This window comes from Nicotiana tabacum, chromosome 21 (genome assembly GCF_000715075.1).
Source record: "Nicotiana tabacum cultivar K326 chromosome 21, ASM71507v2, whole genome shotgun sequence".
In the NCBI taxonomy this organism is placed as follows: domain Eukaryota; kingdom Viridiplantae; phylum Streptophyta; class Magnoliopsida; order Solanales; family Solanaceae; genus Nicotiana; species Nicotiana tabacum.
The window spans coordinates 20,223,772-20,238,082 of record NC_134100.1 but is presented as its reverse complement, the minus strand read 5'-3'; the positions used below and the strand labels follow the sequence as shown (position 1 = coordinate 20,238,082).

Here is a 14,311-nt window from a genome sequence, read left to right as displayed (position 1 = left end):
AAAACTAAAAATTAAAAATGCCAAATAAGTTATTTTTGTGATCTTTCCGTTTTTATAAAAAACTAAATTACTAATTAATTTAAGAATGCAAAGTTAGATTATAAATGCAAATGCAGCCTACTTTTATATTTTTCATTAATTAAACAAAAATAAAAATGCGCAGCCAAATGCAAACAATTAGCAGAAAATGCCACAAAATCCACAAAATTGCAAATAATGAAAAGAAATTATTTTGTTAAATTTATGGGAGCAATTCATATAGGTCAAACATTACGTGCTCACAGGACCTAGTTAAATTTCAAGGCCTTCCTAGATAACAAGATTTAGCGTATGTTCTACCTTTAGGAAATATAATTTAGCTTTAAAGTTGTCACTCTTAAGATGAGTTAATTTGAAGTTTTCAGTGCCCTCCTGGATAATGAGATTTAGCTTTTAAATTCTTAGAGCTCTTTTAGGTAACATGATTTGATTAACACTCACAGATGTACCCAGGTTCCAAACTGGGACAGAAAAATTTCTTTCATTTCGTCTGTTTTGTTGTAATAGTAGGCGCCCACCTAGATAACAAGGGAATACATTTCAAGTTTTGGAAATCAAGGGCCCACTTGGATAACAAGGGAATACTTTTCAAGTTTTGGAAATCAGGCGCACACCTGGATAACAAGGGAATATAATTCAAGTTTTGGAAATTAGGCACCCACCTGGATAATAAGGGAATACAATTTAAGTTTTGGAAATCAGGCACCCACCTGGAGAACAAGGGAATACAATTCAAGTTTTGGAAATCAGGCGCCCACTTGGGGAACAAGGGAATACGATTCAAGTTTTGGAAATCAGGCGCCCACCTGGATAACAAGGGAATACATTTCAAGTTTTGACAATCAGGCGCCCGCCTGGATAACAAGGGAATATAATTCAAGTTTTTGCAATCAGGCACCCTCTTGGAGAACAAAGAAATTCATTTCAGAATTACTTTCAATTCGCAAATTCAAGAAGCATCAGGAGCCCGCCTGAAGTACAGGGTCCACTTTTCAGTCTCATGTTGAAGATCAAGTAGAGATTGAAGGAAGATTCAAGACAAGAAGTAGATAGGATCTTGTATTTTTATTTTACCTTTGCTGTAATTTTTCCTTTTATTTTCGATGTAATGGCAGGAACGCGGACCGGAACCTCGGCGGCACTTCACTCGGCTCTCCACTTCGGTATACTCCATCACTGTTCTTACTTTTGAACTACACGTGGCATGATTCCTTTATAGCCAAGGATATGTAGGCAGCTCAGATACCAGGGCTCGGTCACATTCTCCTTCCTCTTAGTTTGGTCTTTTTAAATAAAGGTCGGGTCAAAAAAACTGTCTAGTCGTTCTTAGTCAAAGAGGGGCAGTTGTAGACATGTAATTTTTGACCCTCCCCGAGATTTTACACTTTTTAGCTTTTAGATATTTAGTTTAGGCCTAATATCGCTATTTTACCTATTTTACTTTATTTTATCGGATAAAATAAAAATTACAAAAATAGTTTCATTAATGTTTTGTAGTCATACTATTTTACTAGGATTTTTATTTTTATATAATCTTAAAAAAATACCAAAAATAATTTGTTTTAACGGTTAGTTTTATTCTAATAGTTATCTCTACTTAAATCGGGCTAATTAATAATTTAGTAATATTTTTATCTTTATTTGTTTTATTTTATAGGCAATAGTTGATGTGGGGTGGATAGATTTTTGATTAGTTAAGCCTATTTTAAGCACAAATCTTGCCAAAAGGCCCAAAGTGAACAACCCATTCCCTCAACCCATAACCCCATCAAACCTAGACCCTTAAAAAGACCTACACCTTTTAGACTTGAGAGAACAGCCGCAACACAAGGACTACAAAAGTTCAAGGACAGTATCGGCGAAAGCAAGAAAAGGGAAAAGGTTGATGTCCAACTCTTAAGCTATGATAATTATTATTTAAATTTTTTTAGGGAAAAGAGATACCGAGGATCTCACTTTATTTTTGCTAAAAAGGGAAAATCCCATTTCTTTCCCTTCGTCACCTTACACTTGAGCCTCTATCACTTCCGTTCCCTTCTTTCTTTTGGACTTTCCATTTTCACAATTTTGGACGAAAAATCTCCTTGTTTCTTCATCTTCGTACAACCAAATCAATAAGGCAGAAAGTAGATGATGACTAAATTATCTAAAAGAAAGATACTAGCAAATGGGTAAAGGAAATGGTGTGATTTTTATCGGACAGTGAGGTTTCCAGGTTCGGCGAGGTTCTCGTCCGTAGATCGTGTTCGGTTTACAATTTTGGAGCTCTTCTTCATTGTAAATATTTGAAATTTTCAGCAATAAAGTTTTGATTTCAAACTCGAAATACATAATCAAATTTCAAGCTGTTCTTTTGGTCTTGGATTCCAAAACTGGTTGGAGTTAAAACGGGCGCTCGATTGTTGGAGTTGTCGCCCGAGGTGCGGTCCATCGGTTTTGTTCGATTTGGATTTGCTATTTTGAACCCCATTCATAGCTGCATTATTCTGTCCATGGAAGGCTCAAAATTATATTAATTCAGGTTCATCTTTTTTATCCCATTTATTAATTCATTGATACACTTTGTGTTCCCGTGAGTTCGAACCTGCATTTTAATTCTTGGTTAGCTTCACTATTACTTTGTTTAGTTTTCTCTCTGAATGGTTAAATTAATGTGTTATGATTTTGATCTTGGTTAGCTTCACTGAATTACGTTATAATATGTTCTATACATTTGAGAATGAAAACATGAAAGAATGTTTCTTGAATTGGGTCGTGGAGTTCGAGACTTAAAGGTTTTAAGAAATGATTCGGGGATGCTTATGACAGATTGTTGATAACTAGCAATTAAAATGGTTTTAGCTCAGATTGATTCCTGTTATTGCTTTCTTCACGTTTATTAATTTACCCGCTAGGAGCATGCTAGGCCGTCATCACCTAGGTAAGCAAACTTTAGGATTTTTGTTAGTTTTGAGGCGAGAGGTCGTGCCTTAGTTAAATATATTCAGGGAATGCCCTGAGGGATTTGTATATATTTTATTTCAGAGGTATGCCCCGAAGTGAATGTAATTGGAGGCCGTGGCGAACATCGTCGAAGAAATAACGTAGGATACTTTAGAACTTTAATTTTTCTTCTTTTAATTTTCTTTCATTTAGGTGGGGACGATCTCAATCCTCTTTTGTGTTTATTTTTGTTTGTGTGTTTTCACCTCAATTTGAGTATTCTTAAAAGCTAATTTGATCATGTACGCAACCGTACTAGTTACGAAACTCGAGGAATGCCTAACACCTTCTCCCCGAGTCAAATGAGCCCCCTTACCCAAATCTCTGGTGTAGACTTGGTTTTGGAATCTGTAATTTTTTAAAAGGAAAAATCATTAAAAAAACGGTGACCTGGCACACCGAAATCAAAGTCAGGTGGCGATTCTGAGTTATTTTCCTTTTGAATACAATTTTTGTCACGTTCTAATTGGAAAACCCTTTCGATCTTTACAAATCTTTTTATCTATTTAAGAGGGTTAGTGAAGTTGGTAAAAAAGGGGTGTGACAGTCCTCCGATGCGACTCACAACTCATCGTCAACCAAGTCACAAGGACTTTCCAAATCAAAGAGTAGAGGCTACAAAAATACCAGGCAGAAATTCATAAACTACTGCCAGAATTTGACGAATGTCAACTCAACCAGATACCTCGAGCACAAACCATCGAGGCGGATGGCCTCGCCAAATTAGCAGATGCAACCAAAAACATAAGTGGAAAATAAAAACGTGGTTAACCTCCTCCACTCGTCAATAGACCAACTTGAGGTACACTCTGTAAATTTAATTTGGGACTGGCGCAACCATATTATAACATATTTGCAGGAGGGAACGCTTCTATCAGATAAAAAAGAAGCCAAAAAGCTTTGAATGCATGCGGCCAGTTACATCATCATCAACCACGACCTCTACAAAAGAATGTTTGGTGGTCCCTTAGAGAAATGCCTAGGACCAAACCAAACAAGACGCGTCCTCGAGGAAGTACATGAAGGCCACTGTGGTTCCCATACCGGCAACCGAGCCCTTGTTAGATGCCTCATATGATCAGGCTATTATTGGCCCACCCTGAAGAAGGAGGCCGCCGACTTCGTCAAGAAGTGCGAGCAGTACCAAAAATACGCTCCTATAATACACTAAACGTGCGAGCACCTCTACTCGCTCACATCGCCATGGCCATTCATCAAATGGGAAATGGACATCGTAGGACCACTCCCAACGGGACGAGGTAATGTGCGTTTCCTTTTGGTTTTAACTGACTACTTTTCCAAATGGGTAGAAGCAGGTGCATTCGCCCAAATACGCAAACATGAAGTTATCACATTCATATGGAGGAATATCATATGCAACTTCGGCATCCCCAAAGAAATCAGTTGTGACAACGGACCCAAGTTCACCGGGAAAAAGACCGCCGAATTCTTCGAGAAATGACACATCAAGCGGATACTCTCCATGCCATAACACCCTGTAGGAAACGACCAAGCTGAATCTTCCAACAAAACAATACTAAACATCATGAAGAAGAAACTCGAAGACGCCAAGGGACTATGGCCGGAACTACTACCAGAAGTGCTATGGGCATACCGCACCATGCCAAAAACAAGCATAGGAGAAACGCCATATTCACTAGTCTATGGGACTGACGCAGTGATACCAGTCGAGGTTGGGGAACCAAGTTTGAGATATTCTAATGAGAGCGGACCAAGCAACGATGAGAACAGAAAGCAAGACCTCGAGGAAGCGGAGGAGCGAAGAGACATGGCTCACATAAGGATGATAGCCCAAAAATAGCAAGCAAAACGATATTACAACAAAAAGGATAAAGTAAGACCACTTAAAGTCGGGGACTATGTACTCAAGGTTAAAACACAGGCGAGCAAAGACCCAAGAGAAGGTAAACTAGGAACTAATTGGGATGATCCATACAAAATCACGGCAGCAGCAAATAAAGGATCATTCCAACTAGAAATAATGGAGGGAAAGCTACTACACGTCACCTACCTCAAATGGTTCAACTTCTGAGAATGGACGCCCTTCAAGTCATACTCTTTTTCCCTCACCCGGGTTTTATCCCAATTGGGTTTTATCGGGGAGGTTTTTAATTAGGCAACGAAGGGGACGTCTCAAAGTTCAAGTATAATTCATCACCCAGACTATCCACTACTTCTCCAGGTCGAGCAATGAAGGGGCTAAGTAGACTGGAACTTCTCAAATATATGTATGGAACAAAACAGAAATATGTAATATTCTCCAATGAATGAGATATACAAAGCAGCATGCAACATTTTTTGCACAACTCCACCAAATCATTCTACATCCTATATTCAGCCTCGCTCGAATCATTTGGCATTTGACCTCACTCAAATTACCTTACATTCGACCTCGCTTGAATTATTTGATATTCGACTCGCTCGAACTATTCAGTATTCGACCTCGCTTGAATTACTTGACATTCGACCTCGCTCGAATTACTTGACATTCGACTTCGCTCGAATTACTTTACACTTGAATCACTCAAATTACTTTACGTTCGAACTCGTTCGAGCTAACTAATTTTTCGGCCTCAAGTTAGTCTATGTCTGACTCCGCCAAAATCAACATTACATGCAAATGGCCGAAAAATTAGGGACTTTCCCACATAGCAAATGAGAAGAAAAAGAGAACGAGAATCCGAAATACATAGCAAAAAGGCAATTGTTCCATTTCAATTGTCAAATTACAATACTTTTTACAAAGGGCTCGAGGACGCCCTCACAAAAATAGCAAACCAAAAAAAACTATGTACAAAAGCTTCATGCCACATCATACTCATCATCATACCAAGGATCAGAGGCAAGCCCATCCACGGCATCGTCATCATCCCCGCTAGGTGTACCAGGGTCATAACCATAAGCTTCACGAGCAGCACGTGCCTTGACACAGATGCCCTCAAACTTCCCCTCGAAAACCTTCTCGGCGACCTTTAAAGACTTGTACACGTCAAGTTGAGCCTCAACATGAACCTATATCTCATACAATTCCCATGATACACTAGGATCAGTAGAGGTATGAGAAGTAGACGGCTGGCCCTGCTGTTGCTCCTTCTTGGCCTTTAAGGTGACGATCTGTTCATTCAGCCCAGATAACTCTGCCTCCAAACTCTCGACCTGCTCCTCCAACCTCACCACCTTGAGCATCGACGTCTCCGCCTCGTTAGCCTGCTCAGACCTACAAATATGCAGGGTATCCTCTAAAGCTGCTGCCATCGCCATGGCGGCCATCCTAGTCCTTTCAGCCAGATTCAGCTCTATAACCTTAGTGCTCAATTCCGACCTCAAGTCAACGACCCTGGCCTCGCTTCGCAAAAACTCGACCTTTAGGGATGCCACCTACTCCTGGAGATCTTCATTCTAAGCCATCAATCCCTTGCTCACCTCGAGCTCGTCCTCCTTAACCTTTAGCGCTCCCTCAAGAATGATGCATCTGCTGATGCCCCTCAAAAGCTCTTCATCCTTCTCCCTCAGCTCTTCGTCCTTCGCCTTCAGCTCCTCGTATTTCTGCTTGAGCCCATCATAGAACGATAGAAACTGGCCGTCCTATTTGAGTAGGTCGACTAGCATTCGGTTCTTAGAACGGTACTCTTTGTACTTGGATGTCATCTTCTTGAAGACGACCATCCTCCGCTACTCACACCGATCATGCTCAATTCCCATGATAAGGGTCTGACATACAAAAAAGAAGGGGGGAAGAGAAGAGGTTAGTGAAATCAAATTACACATACGAAATGAACTAACCTAACATGGGAAAAACAGACTTACTCACAAGGCCATATCAGATATGCCCAACGACAAATCCGTAGCTTTTAGCGTCTGCAACGTCCTATTCTCAGAATCCGCATACAAGGAAGCAAATGCACCACCCGTTCTAAGTTGGCCAAAAGATAATAGTCTACGGGAATGACTACATGCCGATTAAGACCATCTGTCCTTACCTCCATGCGAGTAGTCCTCTCCATGAAGGTCCGTAGCTTCTCAGGGTCAATGTCTGAACTAGAGTCATTGTTCTCCGTAGGGACAGATCTACCTCTCCCTACCGCCGATGATGAGCCACCCTCAGCATCTCGCGTAAGCTCTCCGCCACCACGAACCCCATTGACCTTAGAGGACCTCCTCTCTATGGTGGTACCTGACGCAGAGACGGCCCTGACGCCTGGCGTTGGCACTGATTTCGCTTCCAAAGTGATGAACCTTTCTGACTCAACATCAATGACAATGGCCTTCCCAGTCTTCACCCTTCGCTTCTTCCTCGGTGATGTCTCATCGCCATAAGATGACTCATCAACAAGGTGAAAAATAATCTGAGAAGAGATCTCATCTGGCACGACAACAGTTTGAGGGGCAGAGTCCCTCATCAACGGAATTTTAGTCCTATCTCCTCGAGCAGACTCAGCTAGAGCAAACTGCATTCCAGCCGACGCGATAGCCTGACGAAATGCAGGCATTGGAGCCTTCGCCTTTTTGGAAACTCGCCGATATGGCACCAAAAGAAGGTTGCATCAAAAGGCAATAGTGAACAACAATAAGTTGGAAGGTAGAAATAACACTTACTAGATGAAGTCTTGGGTCCAAAGCACTTGTGAAAGGATGCCTAGTCGCAAATTCCCACGGCGTGGGATAACACGCGAGCCACCCAATTTTCAATATTGAAAATAGGAGAAGGTGCATGCTTCTCTGCTAAAAACAATGAAGTCGTGAGTGAGTCGAAAATGAAAGAAAAAAGAAAATAACAAACATATGGCAAGATACTTATGATAATAGTTCCATTGCTTGGGAAAGTCGATCGGATTCGCCACCAGGTGCTCGGTCTTGATGAAAAAATAGTTATGCCAAAACTGCCGGTTCGCCTTATCATCTATCCCAGCCTCCAACCTTTGACCCCACGATGTCGCAAAATTATCAATGTGCCTCTATAAAAGCTGGGCAAGAATAGATGCAGCAGATAGAAAATATTGACCTCACAGCCGGACAGCTCTGCGTACTTCACCGGCATAAGAAAAACCTAGTATAAATAAGGGGAGAGCTGCACCGGGCAAACGTTGTAAAAGCAGCAAAACTCCTCCGCTAATGGGGGAGGAAGAGAATAACCAACTAGGAATGGATAAACATAGAAAGCACAATATCTAGGTCGGTGAACCTGTACTATGTCACGCCCCCGCCGGAATAATCTCAACATGAGAAAGAATATGATATTTAGAATGGAGGTCGGCTATTTGACGCGGCCCCATCTTAGAAAGCTCATGAGCAGGAGTGGGAGCAGGTTCCTTAGGGAAATCATTTCTGACTAAAGGGTTCTTAGGAACTACCTCCTCCATGGTGGGGAAGCTTTCTTCCTCCTCAATCATGGATTTCTCACCACTGGGAGGGATGGACACCGATAAAGGAGTGGCATAGGAGATTCCGTCGTGAATATGAGGGGAACTTGACACATTTTCATAGTAAAGGGTGTACAACAAAGTCAGAGAAAAAAGATATCAACCAGGAAAGAAATCAGGGACGGGAATTGAATAAGCTGTAAGAAATCAAAAGAGGAAATCAGAGAAGGAGATCAAAGAAGAACAACATGCATATAAAAGGGGAATGCTGAAAGCTTTGAAAATGAAACCCCTCAACTCAATTTATAGGGTTGGGTAACACCAGAATCGAGGAAAAGAGTTGTCAATGGCGAAGCGATAGCAGCATAGACACTGCATCGGAAATACGCATAATAATGACACGCATGGCATGATGTTATCCTATGTTAGCCACACCAACCGTAGCCCCATTGACAACATTGCCAGTTTGACCTCGGCTGATTCGATCCAATCATCACGACCAAATTTCCTCTAAATGGTTGCAGATAGAATCCGCTCATCGAGGACGTCCAAGATCACGACCTCAACAAGTGGAGGGACTAATTGTATTGGTCAAAATTTGGACTGGATTTAATAACTACAAATAGACATGTTCGAGGATTAAGCCGACCACGACACAAGGGCGAGGAGTCGCATTAAGAGGGATTAGTGCCGAGGTCAAGCCAGGAGTGTATGGAAGTAATGGTAGAATAAGTCTAGAATAGAAAAGAAAGAATATTCCATTGGATATTTTTGTTGTTGTACTTTTTAGGATTTCTTAGAAATATCCCCTATAAATAGGAAGAGATAAAGAACAAAAAGGTGATCTTCACCTTTCTGATAAGAACACATTGTAAAGGATTGACTACGAAGAATATACAAAAGCTTATCTTGTCTTATGACTACATTATTCGATATAAGCTTTTTGTTCACAAGATCCAAAGATTCTTTATCCATCTTCATTTTTTGTTACTCCACCTTATTGTCTGGAAGGAGAATCATCCAAGTCATCTAACACTTGGGTGATAAATTCCTCCTTATTATGTTTATTGCCATTATTCACATTTATTGCATGCTTTTATTACTACATTCATTAACAATCATTGAGCATTTGTAGTTGGTATACTGCATTTTCAGATTCTACCCTACATCATTAATACTCCTAAAGGTTAGATCTAGTGGTTATTATTTTTTACTAGGATTCACCCTTTATTTTCACATTAATTCGTTTTAAGAAAAGGTTTAGCACTTTTTTAGTAAAACAAAATTATGTTTCTTTGTTAATAATTTCTTGCAATCTAATACTCAGTCGTGTAGGAACTTAATTAGTATGTGTCACGACCCGGATTTTCCACCTTCGGGAGTAATACCGATTTTGTTACCTTTTTTTGTTCCTTAACCTTTTAACATTTATGAATTAACAGGTGATCAACAACGGAATAATCATAATAAATAGAAATGCGGAAGGCAAAATATAATAGTTCAACTAGGTACTAATACGAAAATCCAAAATACACTCTACCCAAAATTGGTGTCACAATATCACAGACCATCTACGAATACTACAAACAGTTGTCTGAATGGAAAATACAAATCTGTCTTTGAAATATAATAAAAATAAAATGGAAAGATAGAAGGGGACGCCAAGGCCTACGGACGTTTGCAGGACTACCTCGGGTCTCCGCTGGACTGAAGGCAACAACCTCTCTACGGTCCAAATGCTCCAGAGTCGGGATCTGCACACAGTGCAGAGTGTAATATCAGCACAACACACCCCATGTGCCGGTAAGTGTCGAGCCTAACCCTGACGAAGTAGTGACAAGGTTAGGACAAGACTACCAAATAAACTTGTGCAGTTATATCATATTCAACAAATAATAACGATAGAAACAAGTAGTTAAATATGGGAAGGGGGAACATGCTGCGGGGATACCAAGTACTAATAGAATTTCAGTAGAAAAGCACAAAGAACACCATAATTTAATTATGAGCAAGAGTAAGGAAAACAGTAACAAGTGCACGGCATCACCCTTCGTGCGTTTACTCTCGTCCTCACTATAAAAATCAATTGATTCGACACGGCATCACCCTTCGTGCTTTTACCTCACACAATCATGGCATGACATTATCATTTGTGCATTATCACTCATATCATGACACACCATCACTCTTCGTGCATTAACACTCACTCACAAATATCATGCACGGCATCACCCTTCGTGCTTTTACACTCTTCCTTACCCAAGCAACAATCACAAAGCAATTCGGGCAAGGCAATCAATAAAATCACAATAGAATCATGGCAAGGGAACAATAGTATAACAATAATATCTTGGCAAAGGAAACAATATCATGAGCAATAACATCCATGCAAGGGAAGCAATATCATAAACCTCTTCTTTTTTCTACAATCACTTCACAACACAATTCTCAACTTGAGCCAATACTCTACAATGTTCAATTACCAAGATTACTTCTATAAGACTTTTTCAACATTAGGAATCATCATATTAAGCATGCACAATACATGATGGGGTCACGACAATCATAATATAAGACTTACGGGCATGCTTGACACCAACGTATATGTACTCGTCACCACACGGGTTAGTTCATGCCATATATTAGTTAACATAAATCCAAGATAGAATTACCATTGATATGATAAGAAGTTAATCATATTGGTCTTAAGTGATACAAGGGTGTATAAGGGTGATTAATAAGTATTAGAAGTTAAACGAATCAAGGATATTGTAACTCGTGTTTTCAGGTAAACCTAGAGGTTTTTAATACACTCAAGAGGTCATGTATTAAGGTTTTTGAATTATATAATATCCGTATCATAAGTCTTGAAGTCAAACGAGTTATGAAACAAAAGTCGACAAATGTTGTCGCAACTTAGGTTCATAATTTTACTTAAACATTAGGTCAAATGTTTCTAAGATTTTCTCCCAATTTAGAAGGAATTACGGGGTGATCTACCCACCAAATTAAAGATCTATGAGTTTAGTTTTCAACGTATTAAACCATTTGTCAATACGATCTTGAAGTATAGAGATATTCGTATTTTTGCAGGTCTGCGCAGATTGGTAGGTGACAAGTAGGTGCATCACCTACTTGCCAAAATGAGAGGACAAAAGTAAAAGTCCCAAAGTCGGCCAAGAGAGGACTTTTAAGGGATTATAAACTCAGTTATTTCACCCTTATTTCATACCTTCAAAACCAAATTAAACCCCTTCAACTCCTCCCCAAAATCCCATACAAACCCTAATCGATTTTCCCTCTCTTTCAAGTTCTAATTGAAGATAAAACCTAGAGTTTGAAGAACCAAGAGAAGGGATGAGTTATCCAACAAGTAAGGTAAGTTACTTCCCTCTTTCATACATTTTCTTCTGCTGTGAATTCATGGTAATTCGTTCTATACATGTAAGAACTCACGGGATAGTGATCGGAAGCCGTGAGTTTGAGTTATTCACTTGTAGCGGACTGTTTTGTGGACTGTTTTGTGTTGTTGTTGGGCTGCGTGATTTACTACTATTTTGTGGAGTTTTGGAGGTGGAAGGGGGTGGAGAAACACCATATATATGTATGATTGTGGGCTGATAGTTCTTCATAACATTTCTGGGTCGTTTGACACGACTACAGTGGCCGTCGTATGTATGAAGTGATTAGGTTATGCGTGGACTGTTTTGGGAGGCTCAATATAATTATTATTGATGTTGTTTGGGCTGTTTGGTGATTGTTTGGAATTGTGTGAGGTCATATATATAGGGGAGGTGCTGTCCGTTTCATCGTAAAATAGGTTGTGGTTGATACATAATAGTTATGACGCTTAAATGATAACGATAGTATCGTTTCTCTTATTGTAGACTAAGGAGTTTTGACAATTGCATAGCTTGAGATTGGGGCAGTATATACAAGGTATGTGAGGCTATCCCTTTCCTTCTTTTTCACGACTCCGATTGTACATAATGTAATGAACGAGCTTCCAAAGATACTCTACTCTTAGAAGCTAGCAGTACTTACATTGTTTTCCCTCTTATGGAACGATTGATGTTAATGTTGCTTCTCTTATTCTTATGTTATCAATGTTGTTGGTACTTCCTAATTCTTATAAGGTTCATAGTGAAGAGTTAGTCCTAATAACGTGTACAGAGGATACCGACCTTACGTGACTCTGAAAGGTTTAGAATGTGATTCTATGAGTCGAGCATGCATTATATATATGTATCTATTTTACTCTACCAAGCCGCGCTATAGTCGGCCGGGTACGACACCTATTGTGCAACCACTGATCAATTGGGTTTTACCGAGCTCCACGTGGCCGGGTATGATACTACCGAGCCTTATGATGGCCGAGTACATTTTTTTACCGAGCCTATTACGGCCGGGTACGATATGATGATGATGATGCCTACAGAGGCGTAAGATTTAAAAGTTTATGTATTTATATATATGTATCATGCATTTCAGGTCAGTAACCCTCAGAGGTACTCAGATGTTACAGGTTGTATATTCTCTATCCCTGCTTACATTACTGTTCGTATTTATGGTTCCCTACCTTACATACTCAGTACTTTATTCGTACTGACGTTGTTTTGTTTGTGAACCCTGCATGTCGTGCTGCAGGCCCTGATAGACAGTCATGTGCAGCTCCCCCACCACAGTAGGTTGTCAGTTAAGCAGTGATTGGCGAGATCTCTTATCCGGACTAGCCATGTTCTTGGTATGCATTTTTGTTATAGACATTAGGGGTATGTCGGGGCCCTGTTCCGGCTATGTTGCAGCACTTATGTTCATTTAGAGGCTCATAGACAGGTGTCGACTCATGTATAGTTTTGTATGCCTTGTCGGCTGGTTTTTGTTGTATAGTCTTTCATGGTAGCGTGGTAGCTCGTACCTTATATGTAGTTTCTTGATTGTCTGGTCATCCTATGTTATGTATGTTAATGCCATCATATTTTATTGTTGGTTGTCCATGATCCATGTCTACCATTTATATTGATCTCGTCAACCTTAAAAGATAATAAAGAAGGTTAGATAAAATGTACGTTGGTGCTCGGCAAGTATGGTCGGGTGCTAGTCACGGCCCTCCAGTTTGGGTCGTGACAAACTTGGTATCAGAGCAAGTGTGTCCTAGGGGTTGTCTATGAGCCATGTCTAGTAGAGTCTTGATTATGGATGTGTAGCGCGCCACATTTATACTCAGGAGGCTACATGACATCTTGGGCTATTACATTCTTCATGAATCTAGATCGTGCGTAGAGTTGAGTCGTAAGTGTTCGTCTCTAATATTCACCTTGTTTTCTTTTATGATGCCTTCGACTAAGAAGCAAACGATTAGTAGACGGCTTGATACAGCAGTGGGAGAGGGTACAAGTCAGGTGCCCCAAGCCAGAGCAGGACAAAGTGAGGCTCAGAGTGAGATGCCCTCTTATACCTCATCTACTCCGTATCCTCCAGAGGATATTAGGAGGCACCCAACACCTCCAGTTCCTCCGTCTAGCACTACAGACTAGGATATGCGGAGTGCTTTGCAGTTGTTGACTAGCTTGGTAGCTGCTCAGGCTCAGAGGCAGAATACAGGTGCTGCTGATAAACCAGTTAGTACGAGAGTTCGTGATTTTATTAATTTAGACCCTCCAGTGTTTACCGGATCAGACCCCAAGGAGGACCCCCAGACTTTTATTGACCAGGTTTATCGTACACTGCGGGTTATGCATGCTAGCGATACGGAGGCAGTAGAGTTGGCTTCTTATTGGTTATGGGATTTAGCGGTTTTCTGGTATGATAGTTGGGAGAGATCTAGGGGTCTGAATGCTCCTCCAGCTGTGTGGAAGGAATTTTCTGAGGCCTTTCTTCGTCACTACTTGCCAGTTGAGATAAGACGA

The 14,311-nt window shown here is 40.4% G+C and overlaps 1 long non-coding RNA gene across 2 annotated transcripts; it reads left to right on the top strand.

Moving 5' to 3' along the window:
- The first annotated feature begins 1,818 nt into the window (after nucleotides 1-1,818).
- LOC142175080 (uncharacterized) lies at nucleotides 1,819-13,366 on the top strand. 2 transcript variants are annotated; one of them, XR_012704257.1, is made up of 4 exons: nucleotides 1,819-2,560; nucleotides 11,496-11,780; nucleotides 12,894-12,927; nucleotides 13,050-13,366. It is a non-coding gene; the product is annotated as an uncharacterized LOC142175080 (long non-coding RNA). The 2 variants fall into 2 exon arrangements; XR_012704259.1 differs by lacking the exon at nucleotides 11,496-11,780 and having other exon boundaries at nucleotides 1,822-2,560.
- Nucleotides 13,367-14,311: the final 945 nt, after the last annotated feature.